Source organism: Lonchura striata, chromosome 6 (genome assembly GCF_050655825.1).
Source record: "Lonchura striata isolate lonStrDom1 chromosome 6, ASM5065582v1, whole genome shotgun sequence".
Lineage (NCBI taxonomy): Eukaryota > Metazoa > Chordata > Aves > Passeriformes > Estrildidae > Lonchura > Lonchura striata.
Genome location: NC_140708.1, coordinates 20,724,544 through 20,745,120, shown reverse-complemented (window position 1 = coordinate 20,745,120; position 20,577 = coordinate 20,724,544). Strand labels below are relative to the sequence as shown.

The 20,577-nt window shown below is 40.6% G+C and overlaps 1 protein-coding gene across 13 annotated transcripts in view; it reads right to left on the bottom strand.

Annotated features, from left to right (window-relative positions):
• The window catches only part of NDST2 (N-deacetylase and N-sulfotransferase 2), a 128,085-nt gene that overhangs the window by 24,520 nt on the left and 82,988 nt on the right, over positions 1-20,577 (bottom strand). The window lies entirely within an intron of this gene.

The following is a 20,577-nucleotide window of genomic DNA, read 5'->3' as shown; positions in this document are numbered from 1 at the left end:
CAACCAAATGGCCTTTGGAAGAAAGGTCCTGACAGTGCACAGCAACTCAATATTCACCTTGGGTGAGATTGTCACACACTTCAGCAAACAGAGCCAAGTATCTGGCCTTCCCCCAGCCCTCTGAAAGCCACCAAACAGAAAGCACGAAACCCTTTTATTCTAGCCTATTTTTCACAGCTAACAAGCCAAGGCTGTCCCATTTGTCCTGGGAACTCATTTTCTTCCAGAGGTCACAAAATACAGCTCTGGAGAGGCACCATCCCTCAGGCAGCACAGAGGGCAGGGGACACAGGCTCCCACGCATTGCACACTTAAAGGTTGACAACTGATTCAGTGGCAGCTGGAGATGAAACATCTCCTGAAACCTTCATCGCCTTCTCTCATATGCCACTGAAGAACATGAAGTCAGTTTTATATCACCAACATCACAACATAAGTCTGGGTTGGTCTCAAATACATGAAAACCTCCTGTTATGAAGCTCTCTTACCTCTGCTTTGTCTTCATGGCAGCAGACTATTTCACCATATGTTGTGATTTTTTCCAGGAAAAAATGCCCAACAAAGGCAGCAAATAACAAATAATCTGAAACAACTAATTTTCTCCTTTGTTTAAAAATAAAGTAAAACTCACAGTGGAGTCTGCTCTCCCTTACCAGCAGTGTAACTTACCCACAGCAATACCCTGGTGCCTTTCTGGGAATATGAGCACATTTTTGAAGCATACCTGCTGCCTCTCCCAGAACAATGCAAGAACACCTTCAATACCAGATGTTGCTCACCAAATCAGTCATGCTCATGATGACCTCTCTGTAAAAACTTTTTTTCTTTAAAAAGTTTTTTTAGTCACCCCCCCAACTCCTTCAGACATGCTCCATCACATACAGACCCTCTAACCACCTGCTCAACTGGCACAGCTTGCAACACCAGGAGGCACAAGAAAGCAATAGCAAATAATATTACTAAAAGAGATCTTCATACTTTCTTCATTCCACCCATTTTTGCGCTTTTCTGTTACTACCATTCTGACAAAACAAAGAATATGATAAGACTAGTTTGTCTATGAATTCAAGGCATACATAAGTTTCTTATATAGTAAAGCCAGGGGTTTCTAACAACCAACTCCACCAGAAAATGGACTATGTGTGAGATAGATGCTTATTTTGTAATGTGTATTACAAGACAGAAAAAAAATCCTTCTGAGTCAGGGAAAATAGTTCATAGATGAGTCCAGAAGTCCCATTCTAAAGACTCCCACCAGGCTGTTTTCCAAACTGTTGGTGCAGCTTGAACCAGAGCAAAAAACCACAAACAGATTTTATATGAAGAGATATAATACTGCTAACTTTATGACAGCAGATGGAAGAGAGTCAGAGTGCTCTTTACACAAGCCTTAAGATGATCATTAAGTATTATCTCAAACAATGCCTCTGCTATAAGCTCAGCAGAGCAGGGACTTTTCTGTGTACTGCACAGTGAAACCTTAGCCCTGATGAGGTTTTCAGAATAGCTGTAGACTGTCAATATAAAGTATATGACACAAATAATTTTCCACTGGAAAAACTGAGACACAGCAAAACTTATTGAATGTTCACTGCAACACGGCAGATGGATCAGGATTTTTGGTAGAATTATCCCTGTTCCCAAGATTCCAAATGGATTGGGGTCTCCATTCTCAAATGGCCCTCTGTAATGACAGAGATGGCTTTGGAAATGCAGCTCAGTCAGCAACAAGTTTTCTTCATCACAGACAACTGATCATCTTTCAGTTTTGTCTCTACATACTGTTAACATTTTACTGGAAAAAAGACAGGGGAGAGAAAGTGAGAAATAACTATGTGAAGATGTAAAAACCAGAACCTGTATAGTTGTTTCTTTTCCTTGCTACTGATTTTGAATACCTGGACAGAGCATAGAACATGACTTTTCAAGTCAAGTTCAGCCCCTGTAATACATCAGGAATTCAAGTGTATCAGCATAGTACCCAAAAACATGTGCCACCTTCCAAAAACAGACAGAAAAATAACCTTTCCACTTCCACAACAAGCCCTTCCCATCTCCCTGACTGCAGGAAGACTCCAATGTTACCACCTTCCTGCTTGCCGTAACAGCTTCAAAGCTGCAGAGAGGCAGAAGCCAGCAGAGGCAGAATTCAGCAAGGCAGAGAGAGGTAAAATAGAAACTTACTAAGAATGCTGTATCTTTTTTATGAGGTGAATTCCTTGTAAGACACAGTAATACATGGCTCTATGCATAACGCAATGCTGCATGTGTGAGAAGTGTCTTCATTCTACTCCTGTGCAACAAATTCATGCTGAACACTTCACTCAGATTCCAATAATGGTCAATTTTGATGGAGAAACTTGAGAATTCCAAGTTATTGCCTACCCAAATAACTCACTTCCTTTTGCTTTTCAATTCCATTGAATAAAATTGAAAAATAAGAACTATTTTGGATTTAAAGATTCACTATCTTAACATGTATTAGACACAAAGTTGTTTTTGCAGGAGATAATAATGTAAAGAGGAACTCAGGAGCCTAAGTGTTACTTCTATAAATTTCCAAGCAACTGTTTCTGGGGTAGAATTTGTAATCTAAACACCAGGGTAATGGTAAGAAAATCAAGAATATGTTGATTTATGCAAAAGTCTGGCAAGGTTCTACTTTTACAATCCTTCATTGCCAAAGCATCAACGTGGAAAACACTTCCCTGGTTGGACTCATTCATCTCTGCAACTTAATTTTAACTTTTGAACTGACTCTGTTTTTTAAAGAACTGTAGCTTCAGTTTCCTGGTTATCAGTTTAAAGATGAAAATCACGGGACAACTGGATTATTCTGTAGAATAAGAATGAAACCAGAGTTTGAGCTATGCTGCCACACCTGCAGTGCCCAGCTGAGGGGCACCAGGGAGAAGAACCCCTTTTGCTGGGCACTTCTGAATCACAGCAGTGTTTGGATAACAATGATTCCATTCAAGCCTCTAGCAAAGCTCCCAAACAAACCCCCATTTGTTACATGGGTGAGCTCAAAAACACAAATTTAAGAAAAAAAGGCCAGTATCAGATTGCTGCTCAAGAATCTGTCAGCTCCGATCTCTTTAACAAGGCTTCACAGCCAGAGAGCACGCCAGCTGGCATGGGATGCATTTCTTTCTTTGGGGACTGCATCAGCTGGTTGAGGTTCAAACTAAAAGAGAAAAAAAAAACAACAAACAAATACACCAAACAAAATTTATATTTCAAGGTGAGAGAACTGTCAGAAACCAGTCATACCCAAAAAGCTTGAGAAATATCTACACTGGAGAGGAAAAGGAAAAGGAAAAGGAAAAGGAAAAGGAAAAGGAAAAGGAAAAGGAAAAGGAAAAGGAAAAGGAAAAGGAAAAGGAAAAGGAAAAGGAAAAGGAAAAGGAAAAGGAAAAGGAAAAGGAAAAGGAAAAGGAAAAGGAAAAGGAAAAGGAAAAGGAAAAGGAAAAGGAAAAGGAAAAGGAAAAGGAAAAGGAAAAAAAGAACTGCAGTAAAAATTATTTCCTCTTAAAGGAAAAGAAAACACCTGTGTCCTCTTTTGACATCAAACTCCTGGGAATCTAACACCACAAAAAACCCCCAGGTTTCTAGACAAATTGAGGTCCACTCTGAACTCCTGCCAGGACTGCTTCAGTGTGAATTGAGGGAGGTGGCAGTCAGAATGCACAGCAAGAATGAAGTGTTCAGAGGCCCAAGGACTCAGGCTCAGCAGGCACCTGTCCTACCAGAAAAGCATCTCTAGATCAGAGAACATCAGCTGTAAGGCCAGATATCCAAAAGATCACCAGCATTAAGACAAAGGCTTCATCAAACTTAGATGTTCTGTTTCCTAATGATACACGGTGTTAATGTGAAACATAAACTGCTTTTTGAATTATCACCTGCTAAGCCACATAGCAACTGATGTGATATGAAAGCACGATAACAACCCCAACCCTGTGGTTTTAACATCTGATCTCCAGATATTTCCTGTGCTTGGAAATGATTGTGGGAGATCAGTACAAACGCTCAGGAGCAGCACTCACCCAAAACACTGACCAGAATATAAGTATTTGGATCTTCTGGTACATTCATGCCAAGGCACATGGAAGATACTGGGTATCATCTGACATCTTTATACATGAACTGTCAGTGCATTCCTAGCTGAGCAACAGAAGGTCTTACAACCCAAACCCCAGTGTCACCAGGACATTTCCCCAGCCCTTTTCATTATTCGTAATATAATCTCTCCATCTGGAATGCACAGCAGCAAGATCTTGCCTTTGTCCACAATAGCTCTATTTCAGAGGCCTTTCTTCTGCACTTCCTATGAGATGGTTGTTGCTTTGCCCCAGGGAGATTGCAGTAATTGAGTTATACAGTAATCAAAGAAGGAATCTGATTGATTTTCCAACCCATTCCACTTTAATGGTGTCATCAAGACAGAAAATTCCTCATTAGTCTGCTCTATTCTGAGACACCACAGCCCCTCTCTTTGTCTGTGGTGGTATCTGTATGCCAGACCTCCAAGTAGAGCCCTTCTCTCACAAAGATGGGGAACCTGGTAAGTAGTGTCAGCAAAACACAGCAAGACACACAGCAAAAGAATTAGTAGAAAGCTCAGGAGAATGAATGCTGCTTGTATTTCACATATTGGGTAAAAAAAATATTGTGGAAATTACAGCCACATTGCAATGAAATTGCCATGCTCATTTTTGGGCTCTGGCCATGTGTTTCAGCTAACATGCACTGCCAGTTGAATCCTGCCATGAGAGACTGCCTAAGGAATACAAAATTCAGATCAAAGACGCAAGAAACACTAATGGTGCCCATGCTGCTCTGACAGACAGGGCTGCAGCCTCCAGCCAGCTCTGTGTTTTGCTTGGGCAAGTCCCCATGCAGGGAAAAGCCTCTCAGCAAAGACCTGTGCTGAGCCAGAAAGCTTCCAGCTGGCCAGCAGGCTAGAAATGTACCAGTCTGATGTAAGAGGAGAAGACCTGTGTGATGAAGTAATAATTATTTTAATTCTTTTATTATCACCCCTAGACAGGTATGTAACTTCACACCTTCTGCAAGCCGGCTCCGGGCAGGCTGCACTGAGATCCCAGGACTCCTGCAAGGTTCTTGGTGTTTGGGTACGTAATAGGTACCTTTGTTTGCAGCAGATTTTTCTTTGTTCCCTTGCTCTTTTCTATTACAAAAAACCCCACAAACAAACAAAAAACCCCACAACAAAACCCAATAGGTTTACTCCTTCATATGCCAATGACAGAGGCATGGCCCAGCATTACCTGTTAGCAACCAATCCCTTCCCCTGAAAACAAAACAGTCCTCCTCATCAGAGCTGCCACGAAATCTCGTTTTCCGCTCCCTGCCTCCTCCCCATCATAATACACTCACTGCTTAGGGTCATTACAACTGACCTAATTTTCCAAAGCAAGGGAATTTCAGACTTCTACACTGAGGTATTCCCTCAAGTTAAAAGTCAGAACCACAAGCCTCAACAAGTTTCATGGCCTCAGCATAGGAAAAATTTGGGAAAGGAAAACAGTTTGTTTTGTATTTTTAACCTGCTTAAAAAGTGGATCTGGAAATAAAGAACCTGAAGAGTGTTAAAAAACCAAACAATAAAATTTCAGCCTTCAGCAGTCACTGATGCTGCTTGATAGAAATAATATGTAGCTTGGCAGCAGCACACCTCTGCTGAACTGAAAAGGAAAGACTGCAGTGGAAGTGCTCACACAAGTCAGAGCTTTCCATCAGCTAAGAGGATGTAACTGCTCTGGGAATGCACAGGTCTCTGTAATGCAACTGCTCACCAGAGAGAAAGGAGACACTTTCCTCAGAGATAACTGAAGGGACGTATCCATTGCTTCATTTCATGTGGTACTGAGCCTTTAAAATCTAGGAATCAGGCCACTAGAAGAACAGCAGTTGCATTCTGGCTATATCTCTCCTGTTTTGTGCCTTTCCTGACACATAGGACCGTGCCCACTCTGACCCTCTTCCCAGGGGTAATGAGACAGCAGCTCCTCTCTGCACACCGACATGCAGAGCTGTGGCACAGAGAGCCAGAGACAGTGCAGGCTAGAGCCCTGCAACACAAAGACAGTCCAAGCTGCTCTACAGTCCTCCCCAGGTGGAAAGTAAATTCTTCAGTCACCCCAGAGGGAGGGAATACACCATCTTCAGCCTCCTGCTTTCATCAGGAGTCCATACATACGCTCTATCACAGCCGAAATCTCCAGCTTAGCTGTGGGAACAGGAAATAGATGCAGCTCCTTCCGCATTAGATATGGACAAGAATCACATTTCCATTCTCTCATGCTCCCTGCTTATCACAATTCAGATCAACTATTCTGCTGCAGAAAGCAAAACATCTTATCTGGTGATTTCTCCTAAGTAACAAGTGGGGAAATACAACCAAACTGGCAAAACCAAGAAAATTCAGTGTCAGCCAGAGCTGAAGTATCTTAATATAGAATGTATATTACGAAAAGTTTTTTCTATAATTGTTATGAAAGCAGCCTAACCATTCTTCCTGTAAAGACTTAGAAAATTTCACCTTAATTAACAAGAGGATGATCTATATTCATTTGCTTCCTCCTGTCACAGAACACATAGGAGATAATATTTTACAATCAGTTTTATCTAGGAATGTATGACAGTAGGGAACAGGTTTAATACCATGACACTGAAGTTTACCCAAAGTGACACCAGAAGAAAACTGTAAGTACGCTCTATCAAATATTAAAACCTCAGGAAAGCTCTTAAACTCTTGTGCTCACCTGTTCTGCTGTATTTGCACTAAAATTCAGGGTCAGAATTTGCTGGGCTCGTAAAAGAACATGTTCCCCAGCTGTGTATAGCAGCTCCCTCCTACCTGCCTTCAACTGAGATGTTCAACTCACAAGATCTCCACCCATTGTAATGCTCATGGCATATCTCCCAGCTTTTGCAGTATCTAATTTTGCAGTTCTCTATTATCTTAGTGTGATTGAAGTAAGTAAGTCTCCTGGACTCAGAAGACAAAATATTTGCATTTTTGCTGGCTTATCTATTGCAAGACAGCCCTTAACACCCTTATGCAAACTCCTATTAAAAAAAAAAAAAAAAAAAAGAGAGAGAGCCAAAAGTGATATAAGCAAATTATAAATCTATCAATTTGGCCAGGCAGAAAGAGCAAAAACAAACAATGGGAAGAAAAGTAAAATTAGTGAAAAAGGCATGAATTGAGGTCTTTGAAGATTACCCAGGCTGGGTGAGACAACTGTTTGGAGGCCTGGTTTTTACAAGACAGGAGCAAATTCAAAGTGCTCTACTGCCCTCTCCAAGCCTTCATGGCCATCTGTGCAATGAAAAGACATTATCTGCTTTTTCACAAGCATTATGGCAGAAATAGATCTCAATGGGGGCACTGGATGCACCAACAAGCCTCTGAATGCCCTGACCAGCCTCCACTTCCTGAGCTGTGAGCTGCTCCTGAGGTTAGGCCAGGAATGCTCTGCCTGGCTGACCTGACTGATCATTGTGCACTCACCTGGTGATTGGACTCCAGGCTGAACCTGGCACCCATCCCTGCCTGCCCCTGTAGCTGTGCTCTTTGGGTGCTGGTGCTGAGGATGCTGCCTGTGCCAGCAGAGGGTGGATGGGGTGAGGCAGCTCCAGCCTAGTGTGGTCCTTATGGCCTTGAGGGACCCCACAGCAGCTTCACACACTGTTACCTTTCCACAGACAAAGGATGTGTAAGTGACAGGAGGACAGAGACTGCTAAATAACCAGGGTGATAAAAAGTTGTGACTATTGTTAGACTTCCCTGTCTTCATGTGGGTGGAATTATTTAACTTTCTCTCAAACCATCTGTGTTTGCAATTGTTACAAAATCGTAGGCAATGCACACTTATTTCCATACCTTAAACTATGCCATGCTCACTACACAAACAATAACTTCACCCCGTATCTTCTGTTTCCCCTTGTCTGTACCTTGTTTTTAGATAATCAACTCACAGAAAGCAAACTCTTTTGAAAAGACATACATCTGAAAGATAGCAATTTCATTCCACTAGCTTTTAGTCTTTCTCCCATTAGACTTAATTACTAGAGTAGGTGCTATATTCTTACATTTTTAATTAGTCAACTGTTTACAAGTAGGATTTTTTCTGCTATGAAGTGCTACATCCTTAAAATATTCATTCATGCAGAATTAAGTCCAGGACCTCATTAACATCTTAATTAACAGTACACAGGACAACTCAAGGAAAAAGCTGCCATATTTGCAATCAAATCTACCCTCTGATAAAACTCAACTTTTGTCAGGAAAGCTCAATAGTTTTGAGCAAAGTATACATCTCTGTTTTGGACTGCAGCTGAAGTAAAACTGATCTGGGTATTGAAAACTGCAAGGTGCCCAATTATAGGTTTTGGAGAATAACTTGCTATCTTGGGGACTCTTCCCCCAAATTTACAGGTAGTAATAGAACGCCCCCAAAGAAATGCAATCAATTACTGAAAACTGGATTAATTTTTTATTATTAGCATGGAAAATGTTTATGTGTTGAAGCATGAACATTTTTGTCCATGGAGAATTTAAATATTAAGTTTACTTATAGTTTCTGATAATGAGAAAACATGTTTGACCTTTGAGTCAAAATAATGGCCTTAGTCTGTGCCTTTTCACAAGTTTTTATAAGTATTTACAGGATAAAACAATTATGAAACTATTTTTGTTTCACATGTAGCAGTAAGAGACAAAGACAGATGATATCAGAAGCAGGACTTGAGAAAAAAGAAGTATTCAGAACACTGTTGATTACGAAACTTAGTCTAACACAACATTAATGTGTTCGGGATTTTTTGGCTTGCTTAATAAATTTTCAGCTTAGTTCAAATAGGTGAACAGCAAAACAGGAAATCACAATATTTTTTAAAAGAATCAGTGATCCAATTGCCTTATCTCAGTTGGAATAGAAAGAAGATAATTGCCAGAAAAGCAAAATTCTCTCCAAGTAGAAATGTGTATCTACCTGTCTGGTAAGGTCTTCAGTAGGATAGTGAGCACATTTCTTTTGGTCTAGTCTGGTACAGGTTATTCAGTCTGTAAAATGCATGCCAAAAAGAACAGTAACTTGATCCACCACTTGCATACAACAACATAATCACTTCCCAAAACGTATTTCTACTAGTATGGTGGGTCTTGTGCTTGTTTTTGTGGAGAGACTTGTTCCACAAAGAAGGAGACACAAAATGGTTTAGAAACAGTAAGCAGATCCAAGTCGTGCCTGCCTCTGTGAGCTTGTCCATGCTAGGGAATAACAGCCACAGCAGCACAATCACCACTGCAGTGAAGCTGTGCAGTGACAGGAGCACAGCTGAGCACCACCAGGTTTGCCCCTGCCTATACAGACGGGCTAGCTGATGGCACTTGCTGTAATACAGACACTACTGCCCACAACCTGGCAACTACTTTAAGTTAAAATGTGGCTGCTCCTTAACAGCATACAGAAAATAGCAAACTATGTGAAAATACTGCACTCAAAATGAGCAGGGGAATTTATTACTAACCATTGTATGAAGATCTAATGCGAACAATGCTCAAAACAGTGGCAAATACACTCCTTTATCTTGCCATATATACTATCTCACATTAAGGAACATGACCCAGAAGAGTAGATATAAGAAAGGAAGGCTACAAAAGAGAGACAATTAGTCAAGTAAACAACTTGGGAATGATTGCTGGAAGAAATGGGTTCCCAAGAGCAGAGAAAGGGAGGGAAGATTTGGCAGCAGAGACTGGGAGACTGTTCCAGGAATAAGAAGCAGTGTGAAACAAAATGCAAAGTGGAGAGTAGGAGGAAGAGATAAACCGAGGAATATACAGCGAATCAGAGGGGGAGTAAGAGAAAATGACAGCTCACATTGCTAAAGAAGGCAGAAACGTTTCTGCCTAAAGACAGAATTTTCCTAAGACATTAGGTCTAGCTTGCCTACATTTAAAAAAATATAGGTTCTCTAATAACCAAAAAAAAGCATGGTCTAAAAGGCTTAACAACTCATTTTCAAAGACAAATTCCACCAGAAACAGGCCAGCATGCTTACAGCTTATGCATTTAATGCTGACAGAGGATGGCTCGTACAGTCTGGACCTCTGGAATTCACCATGTCACACAATATTCCAGACACACTGCAACATTACTGCATACATAGCCTGACTAAAAGCACTACTGGTTTGGTTATGAAAAATCTAACACGCTTGCTGTATTCATCCCTTTCCTTTGTCCAGAACAAAGCATTCTGGAGCAATGGAAGGCAAGAGCTACATTAAAGCAGAAAGTTGCCTCAACTACATTCCAGCAGTGCTTTCTGCCCTTTCAGTTGTGAACTGTGTCCCACACAGAGACAAAAGTGGTATTAGCTTGCTGACAGTTTAGATTACCTGCATTAATGAATAATTCCAAGAAACATTATAAATGCTGAAATTTCATCATTAATGTTGAAATCCCAAATTCACATGTGCTAACTGATCTCACTGAAGCAACAGATACTTTATAGTTTTCAGATCACTTGACACTGTATCTTGTGCACGGATTTGATGTGAGAGAAACAACTGCATTTACCATTCAAGTAATTCAAATTTGACTTTGCAGCAACACTGTAACTAAATAATTAATGCTTTCTCATAGCCTCAGATTAGATTAACACTATACTTCCACACATAATGTTTTCCTTCTTTTTCTACTCAACAGTGTTGCAAAAGAGAGACCAAAGGCAGTCTGGATCCCAATTTCATTGCAGACAAAGCACAAGAATTAAATAATTTTTAGCTAGACAGCAACTTTGAAAAGCCAAAGTTACTAAAATATATATTATAAACATATTTTAAAATTTTAGACATTAATTTTAGAAGTAAAATACTGAAATTAATTTTAACTCTAATTATTTGGTCTACCTAACTCTTACATAATTAATTTAGTAGCTGAAATATAAAGGTTAAACTTTTCTGGAAGACATTCTGTTTTCTTGTAGAACAAAGAACTGAAGCCTGTAAAATTCAGTCTTCATTATGAATCTGGGTTAATCTTTCTGCACTAATTTGAAATGCTTTGACTTGTCCCCACTCTCCCCTGAAGTGTTAAGTGACTGCAGAATATCTGTGATTTCAAGTGTTAACAGAAAGCACGTTCAGAGGACCTGCTAACGTCTTGGTACCTATAGCAAGAATCCTGCCCCAGTGGTTTCATGTTTATTTTTGCCTATATTCCCCATTGCCTGCCTGAATTTTTTCCAAATAATTTAGTTGACAAAATCAGGCAGCATCATGAGGCAGCTGGCTGCCACTGGATGCAACCCAGCCTCCTCTCTGCTTGCCAGGTGCTGGCTTTGCTGCCTGACCTCCCTCTCAGCTGAGAGGGGCATGGAGAAGTGTGCAAGTTCACCAGTATTGCCCCATTGCTCCCAGGAGAGCAGGTCTGAACATCATTCTCTTCCTCAGCCACACAAGGTGACAGTTTGACAAATGCATTGGTCATTTCAGCCTCAGGAAACCCGGGGTTTCAAGCCCTGGTGTCCCTGCACTCAGCCAGGCTGTCCCTGGGCAGCAGTGCCACAGGGTGTGGGAAGGGTTATCAAGTTTTCTGCTACCCTCGCCCTGCTCCTCCAGAGATAAGACAGAGTGACTATTTTCTAATTCCTGCATACATAAACTAAGGATGCAATGCTGCCCTCTCACTCAAATGCCAACTTCCCAAAGCATTCAGAGAGGAAGACTCCACAGATGAGCTACAGGTGAAGATTCTGTGTTCAAGAGACCAACATTAGGAGCTGCCAGAGAAACTTCAGTGCCTTGTTTGGTTTCTGTCTGTTCTTGAAGGGTTAGAAGAACAAAATGACAAGCAGCATTAGCACAGGAGATGAGACAGGGTGGGACATTAAAATCTTAAATTTTTCTTTGTCCACATTGCACTGGTCCACAAACAGTAGAAATGGGTTCAAAGAATTTTTGAGACAGTGAGAGCTCTCCATGTACTCTCTGGGAGGGAGCCAGACATCCTAAACACTAGAGGATTCAAGGGTAAGGCTGACTTCAGTCCTTTACTCCATTTGTACCTTCATATGGTTACACATTTCCGGAACTCCACCCGGAAAATGGGAATCGCATTACACAAAGATGCTGAACGTCAATGCCTCTACAGCACTTTGTGAATGTATCAGAATGAATTAGTATTCTGGTGATACCTGGGTAAAACACAAAATTCAAAACAGTGAAAGGGTGAGATTGCCACCACTTGCTGCACTACTGCAAACACTCCAGACAACCAGATCTGAGACAGACAGAAAGTCAAAAACTCTCCATCAGTTCTCAATTAGCAGGACTGTAACTCAGCTTGGTTTGCTGACAACATAAAGGCTGCCCCGTGGAAGGGGTGAAAATTCTCTTCCCCTCCACTGCATTTTCCAGGCTCTCATATATTTCTTTTCTTTCACTGCTGTTATTTGCAGAATCGCATGGGAATCAAATTCATTCAACAAGAGCCACCTCAGGGGTTAAACTACAGGCAGTGACATTTAATGTATTGAAAAGGGGGAAGACAGAGAGTTTATTTTAGGTCAAACTGCTTATATGAAGAATCACCTTGGACTCTGAAAATACTCTGCTAAGAATACAAATAAAGAGGACATATATGAGTCCTCTATTTTTCTGGGAGAGTTCCACTTCCCTCCACAATGCTAAACAGAGTAGTCAACCAACTGATGTAACATCTGCAGGCTGAATCAATGCCATGAATGCTTCCACCTCTGAAGCAACACCTTATCTTGTACCCCCTGCTCCTTATAAAAATACAAACCAAACAATCTATCATTGGGAGACTCTGGAGGTTTCTATTATGTGCTCTTCCACATTCCCCATCCCTCTCCCCACACAAATATATTTTACAGAAATATATTCTGCATTAGAATTTTCAGTATAAAAATTATTTACTTATTCTGAAATGAAGCACACAATATAGAGTGGTCACTACGCACCACAAAAAGGCTGAAAAGCTATAACACACCAAAGCAGAGAGAGGTAAGCATCTCCATTTGGTTTTTTTCAGCTCCAAAAAGGAGGGTCTCCACAAAATCTCAGCTCATATAAGGGGTATGAAAAAGCAATCGACTATACTATGTTCATATGATACCTAACTTCACAGCCTTTTGTTTGGAAGAAGGCATCACATTGACTGAAAGCAGCTTTTCAAACAACAAGCTACAAAACCAAATTCCTTTGAGGAATATTTTGCATTAAGAATGTCTTCATACTTGCAGTGAAATATTCCAGCACCAGCCATATTCTAAGAACAATGTGCACTCCCTCTCCACAAGCCCCTGGGCCAGGCTTGCTGACTCTATAGTGAGTTTGTTATTGCCCTAAGGGAGCATTAGACAATGAAGAGCTCAGAGTTCTCCTTTCACTTCATGCCTGGACTCATCATAATGTGTGCAAGCAGGCTTAGTCTGCACATTTTCTGTCTTTACATCTTCTACCTCCTATTTTCCAGCAACCCAATATTTTTTACAAATGAACACTATCAAGTGTCTCTTTTGAAACAAGATTATTGAAATCATCACCTTCTTCTGAGTGTTGCAGAGAATAAGACCAAGGTCCCAGCTTTCAAACATAACTGAACACTTTTACTACTGCACCGGGTGACTCCATCACGAAGCATCAGAAACCAGGTGCCCCACGGAGTGATAACTACTCTAACACCTGCTCCTGTCCAGCTCTGCTCTACAAGTGGTACTTCACCTTGCTGGAATTAAAAAACCAGCAAGGTCCAGGTGTGAAAGGAGGTACAACAATAGGGACATGTCTATATATACGCAGCTGGTAACACCAGGCTGAACAGGGGCCTTGCGATGTGAACTGTCCCTTGGGGCAAACAGCTGCTGCTGTATTCCTGAAACACCTCTGACATACTGCAGCATCTTACTGTGCCTAACATGGTTATTCCACAGGAAGGACAGCAGCAGGCTTAACAAATTTCTGTTATATTTCATCTAAGGTGAACAGCTAATACAGCATTTCAAATGGTTTGGAAAAATAGAGAAAGTTTATATTGAAAGATAATTTGTATTTTTTAGTAATTTCCTTCTAATCATCAAAGCCGAAAAGCCACATGGGAAGTTGTCTAACAATTCCAGCAGTGAAGTAAGATCCAAGATTTTTTGAGTTAGCAGCAAGTCAACCTTCAACATGGTTCTTTGGCTCTCTTTTGGTTAAGTGCTCCTATCAAAATATACTTTTTCTTTATATCTTTGGGATTCTTGAACTGGATGGCTTATGGAAAGGCCATATCCTAAAACAGTTGGAAAAAAATCCACTGCAATTTTAGCTAACCTGAAACATATGACATCACTTAAACCGAGATCATCACCCTTCCTCATCCTTTATGAGCTGAACTTAGGGAGTGAAGGGGAAGGGTAGAGAAGGTAATTGAAAACTGTATCTCCTCTTTCATATAGCCACATTTCAGAGGGAAGGTTTTAGCAAGAGCTACATCTACACTGTTGCTTACAATGCAGACTAGCTGCCTAACTTACATTTGTTACTTTAAAATGAAAAACCAAAGACCATTAAGAAAAGAGGCCTTGTGAAAAGTCTCAAGTCTATGCTCTTGCTTTCTACATCTGCAGTGTCTGGCCATATTTCAGAAGCATCTGTACTGTCGACATGAACGTGACTCGTTAATAAAAGAATATTTTCAAAGACCCAAATTCTGTTTAATGTGCTTTGACCAGGAGAATGGCAGTTACATGTCAGCTCGAGGATCAAGAAGTTTCTTAATGACCAGAAAAACCCTCAACGTTCCAACTGAATCTCTTCTCCCAAGAAACTAAAAAAATAATGGAAATCAAACACACTGTTAACCAAAAGATCATCATTAAAGGAAAAATAATATGTATAAAAATTTCCATTTCTAAGCTTCCATCTTGCTAAATATTAACTAAGCAAAACTAGCTTTGTTCTTGAGATGCAAATGAGAATTTAGATTACTGTGTGACAAAACACTAGCAATTGTGGTTTAGTGCTCAGGAAATATATAAGGCATCATCTGATTTAAAAATGTTCTCTGTAATGGGTCTGATCTTTACAGCGATTTCATCAGTTACCAATATTGCTGATATCTCTTCATCTACCAGTCTGGTAGCAAAACATAAAATGACAATGAAGGTTCAAGAGCGTATCTATTCATAGTGCATTGTGAGCAGTAACCTGGGCAAAGGCGTGTGCAGCTACAACCTCCTTCCCTGTGCTACTCAAATGCATTAATGAGTCACCAGTTCACCACAGGCCAGATTTCATCCTCCTCCAGCATATTTCAGAACCTGAATTTAACCTAGCAGCAAAGTTAGATGCAGAGACATTCTGCGGGGAGGGAAAAAGAGAGCAGGGGGAGGCAGAGGCGAAAGAACTAACAAAGAGCTTAATGAGCAAGGAACTATAGCAGGCATATCAGTATGAGATACAAGCCCTGCCAACTCCACTTAGTGCACTGCCTAATACAGTCACTGAATAGCAGCTCCTCCATCCTCCTCTCAAAGCATTGTCCTTGCAGATAATGACTGGTTAAACAAGCAGTCAAACAGCAAGGCATGAAAGAAAACAGTGTTTTCTCGTAACAACCTAGGTAGCACTTAGACAAGGAATAGCGAAGATAGGCACAAAGATTCAAATTCCTACCTTTAATAGTGAAATCCTTACATGCAGTTACTCTATCCAAAGGGGTCAGACAGTCAGAAACCAAAGGAAAGACACAGAGCCAAATGGAAAGCAAGAAAGCATGAGAGCTGGTCTTCACAAAAATCATACAGTGAGCTGGCCTTTCTGGAGAAGGGCAGCTGGGCTGCACAGTTGGTAGATGGATAAACCATTAGTACCAGTGGCTGCCTTCCCTTTACTCAGTATTGCCAAAATCTCTCACATTGTGTGAACCCAAGGATGCTGTAATTTTAAGCATAGGCAAATGGGAAAGTGTAAATAAATTTGCTATTAAAAAGAGTACATTAGTGCTGAGCATAAGCACCATTAAAGACTAGCTATACCATGCTGCAGCTACAGGTAGATGGTGAGCAAAACACAGTCCCACATAAACAGTCCAAAAGCACAGCTCCTTTCCCGCCAGAAACTATTTTGCCTTGCAGATCCTCTCAGAAAAGCTTCCATGTCACTCCCTGAAATCTCAGGAACAATGAGAGGAAAGTAAGGAAGATGGTGTGCAAATGAAGGCATGGTCCAGTGCAAAGGAAAGCATGATCCAGTGCTCAGCTTCTCATGGCACACGGCAGATTCGAGATGCTCCGTCAGGGTGGGAACAGCTCCATTCCTTCCTCCTCTTACACACTGTGCATCTCATCACGGTGGGGCGTTGAACTCCATTTGCACGGCAGACAATGGGAGCTGGCAGCAGTTCAAAGGCATTTATAGCGAAGTGACTGAACAAGCTCACTGCTGGCACAGGCAGGCGAGGATGCAGAGCGCCCCACTTTCCTCCCTTTCACTACTCGGGCTGCAAAGGCAGGTGCTGCACCATGGGCAGCCAGCTCTCCTTTTGTTCCAGTGGCAAGAGGATCAAGGAGGAAACTGAAAAGGTACCACCACCAAGAACAGCAGCACCTAAACCCACATCAATAAGGTAGAGGGAGGTGGGGAGTGAGTGGGGGAAGAGGAGGGAGAGAGAGACATAGAAAAGAGGGGCTGGCAAGCAGAGGGAGAGCAAGCAGGCAGGTAAAGGGGGAGAGCAAGAAAAGGGAGCTCACAGATAGCAGTGCCTGGCACCCTGACAGCCTGCTGCCAGAGTTCATCTTCTGAAGCTGTCACGAGTTTATGGATGCCTCTAGACTGACAAGCTGACAAGATGAGAGAAACTACACTCAGAAAATGTATTCAGCAGCAGTAAATTGCTTCTCTTGCCCTAATATGGTTTGCAGGGGACTGATCTCAGGGAACTGATCTCATCTGGGGCAGTGCAGGGAGCAAATCAACTATGTATATTTAGACACTATTATTGGAATTTGGAGACTGGAATAAATCTACAGAGGGACAAAGAAAAATCACCTTCTTGTGCACCACTAATAAAAATTAACATGCTAAAAGAACAAATACATAAATCTCAGATTATGCTCTGTCCCTAGGTAAGCACTTTTTGTAGCAATGGTTGCGGGGTGGGGCAGGAGCTAAACTCCTGAAAGCCTGGCACAAGAGGGGCTCTCTACTTCAAAAGATAACAGGAAACTGCGGTGTAGAGAAGCAGAGAGACAGGCAGGAAAGGAGGACTTCCTACCACAGCAGCATACTCTGCTCTTCAAAGATGCAATGCCCCAGGTATGCTCAAAGTTGTGTCTTTTCCCAGTCAGGGTTTGGGAGTAGAGGGTTTTCAGACAGGATGACATACTAGCACACATCTCTAGAGGAGTTCCTTTAACAGGAGCTGACAGTGCACAGCAAACACTTCTGTAGTAAGATGGGGAGACCTTAATACAATGGAATTCTACAGGGTAGTAGAGAGCACTCTGGAAGAGGCCTGAATGTCACTGATTCATCAAGTGCCATCTCTGTTATAAAGTGAAAAAAGCACCTCCTTAAAATTTTATCCTGACAATAACTAACTAAAAGCTAAAATCAAAAACAAGGGTCAAGTACCAGGCTCTTGGGTTGACCTACTATGATTTAACCTGCTTTTGTACAATGTCCAGCTTTAAGGTCTGCCTCAAAGATATTTCCTACTGTCTCATTCTTTTGGCAGGACCAAAATAAAACCACTGGAAGCTAAGGTAGAAAATGTTCTAAAATGTTTATTAAGAGTAAATTACTCTCCTTTGGAATTAACAATAAAGCTCATTCCAAATAGGCATACAATATGTATTCTTTCTGTCCTACAATGGCACAAGGATATGTTCTGTTTTTTAATCCTAGAAGATATATTACAAAAACATTACATTACCTTATATTACAAAAAAAAAGAGCACAAATTCTTCATTCATTTATTTAATAAGAAAAGTGAAAAAGCACTGAAGTCTTTCAGAAGGAAAAGCACATAGCCACAAAGATATTCATTGGTAAGCGGTGAATAAAAGACGAGGTGCTGAGGGATAAGGATTACACACATAAAACTAGACCTGCTATTCTAATCAATCAATGAAAGATAAATGGAAGTTAAGCACCTTTGAAAAATGTTGTTTCCACATCTAAGAGAGGAGACAATTCTCTATTTTGCCTCATTTAAAAAAAAAATCATTTCACATACATGTCATACTACAATGCAGCACTGCAAACCTGTTTGTGAACTGCAGATGGATAATGCTGACAAAAATTTTCATAGAATAATAACCTAAAACCATTAAATTTTTTAGCTCTCATCTATGCCAGTAAACAAACCCTTTCCATTCAAGCTTCAGTATGTAAACAGCAGATGTTAGAAATCTCTTGATACTCCACTAATCAGAAAGATGACAGAAAATTCTGACTCCACACAACAGAGAACCAATTTTTAGAATAACCAAGATTTTCATGATGGGTTTCCACCTTTCTCCAGTCTCCAGTGTTTTATAGACATTCAGGCTTATTGGACACTTGCTGGTATTTTTTTCAAATCTATTAGTTTAGAAAATATTAGAAAGAAGAATTACTACTGCTCCATATACATGAAGACAATTAACTTTTGCTCACTGCCTAAAGTCACAATTAACTTTTGCTACTGCATGCAGTATTTCTCTCAAAGGCTAGATTTTCTTTTCTTCATCTTCCTTAACCAAACCTCCTGCCTGTTCCCATGCTCTACCAACTCCCACAACTATTCCACAGTGTCCCCTAGATCAATGGCAAGCACAGGAATAATTTAGCCCAACTGAGGTCAAGCACTGTTTAGGGGCAAGTACATGGACTGTGTCTTCATGCTAGCAGGTAATTATGGTGAGATTTCAATGGTATTTTTCTACACAGTTCAGTCCTATTACCCTGCCATAACACAACAATGTAGCTCTGCACAGTGTCAGTTTGTGGTGATTGTTTCAAAAGAGCCCTGGAAATAAAGGGGGAAATCATGGATATTTTACCAGTTAACTAAAGTCTCTACTGCTGCTCAATTTAAGGACAGGCTCCCCTCACAGGCAGCTTCCCAGTCATTGGGATAACCCTGTAGGTCTTAATAACATGCCCTATGCTGACAGTGATATACAACAATGCCTTTCTGACACAACTGCATGATCTTTATATTTGCTACTCAATGGATTTTAATTACAGAGACAGCAGAGGCACAACTGCAGAATCATACAACACCAGAGCAGAGGGTCTCCACCAGAATCAGCAGACTACTTCTGAGGGGTCCAAGAACAGTTTACCAAGAAAATCAAGCCAATTCTCAGAAGTTTTAATTCCCTGTAAAGGTGTCTTTATTTTTTTATAAAAGTATCTTTATTGGTATTTTTTTTAGATCTATGAATTAAAACATATTTTAAAAGTAATTTTTGTGAGGGTAATGCCCATAAAAATGAAAACAAACTCAAAATATCTAGTCATGATTCAGATGAAAGTCTCTCTTATGTCACTGGCTGAAATAGTGCATGCAGCCATTATCTTTCCTCTACTTCTAATACTCATAATCTAAAAATCAGAACTAACAACTCAGAGCAAGAACGATGTCTTTTAGAGTCCCTGCACCTTAAGAAAAGATAATAGTTTTTACAAAAATGATAACAGTATTTGCAGTATTTCCACCTCATCGGGGTCATACTGTGTAATAGAATGATTTCTAAGATATTGATAAGACCCAAACCTCTTGCTGTGTTTTGTATCAATAGCATAAAAAAGTACATGATACCAAGGTAAGTATGTTGCAACTAAGTAGCCTTAGTTTGTGAATAACCCAATCTTGAAACATAAAAAAAAACCCCAGCAAAATCTGACTGTCCTAGCAAATCTGCTAGCAGACATACTGAAATCCTAACTTCATAAAGCAGGACACTTGATAATCCTGATGCCTCTCATTTATTGAGGTATACTACAGTGTTGACTTGAATTTTCATGAAGACTTTAAACAGCTGGACAAAACAAATCTTCATGCCCTGCCATGATCAAAGGATATGTTTTTCTGTTACATGTTTTTCAAAATACCGCAGGTTTATGATGCTTTTAACACTGATTACACCTGAGAAACAGTTAAGGCCTAAATAGTTCTGGCTACCAAAACATAGTAAGACATGTGCTTGTTTAGTTCACATTCTTTGTAAATTTTTTCTTGATCAAACTTCATTTGTAAGTCATCATGACACAACAGCACTGATAGTTCTATCCAGGAACAATTCTTAAACTCCAGACAGAAACACATAACAAATTTAGAATGGTTTATGGTAATGTCCCAAGTAAGAATTTCTCACACATGTTCTTCAGTCACATACACTACCCCTCCTCATGCCCAGTCTACCCAGTTCACAGATCTTGTCCCCCAGGGCTCTGTCCATCTCACCAACTCAATTTAACATATTTACAGCTAGAGACAATACACAGGATATAATGTAGCCAGTCCCATAAAATCTTGAAAC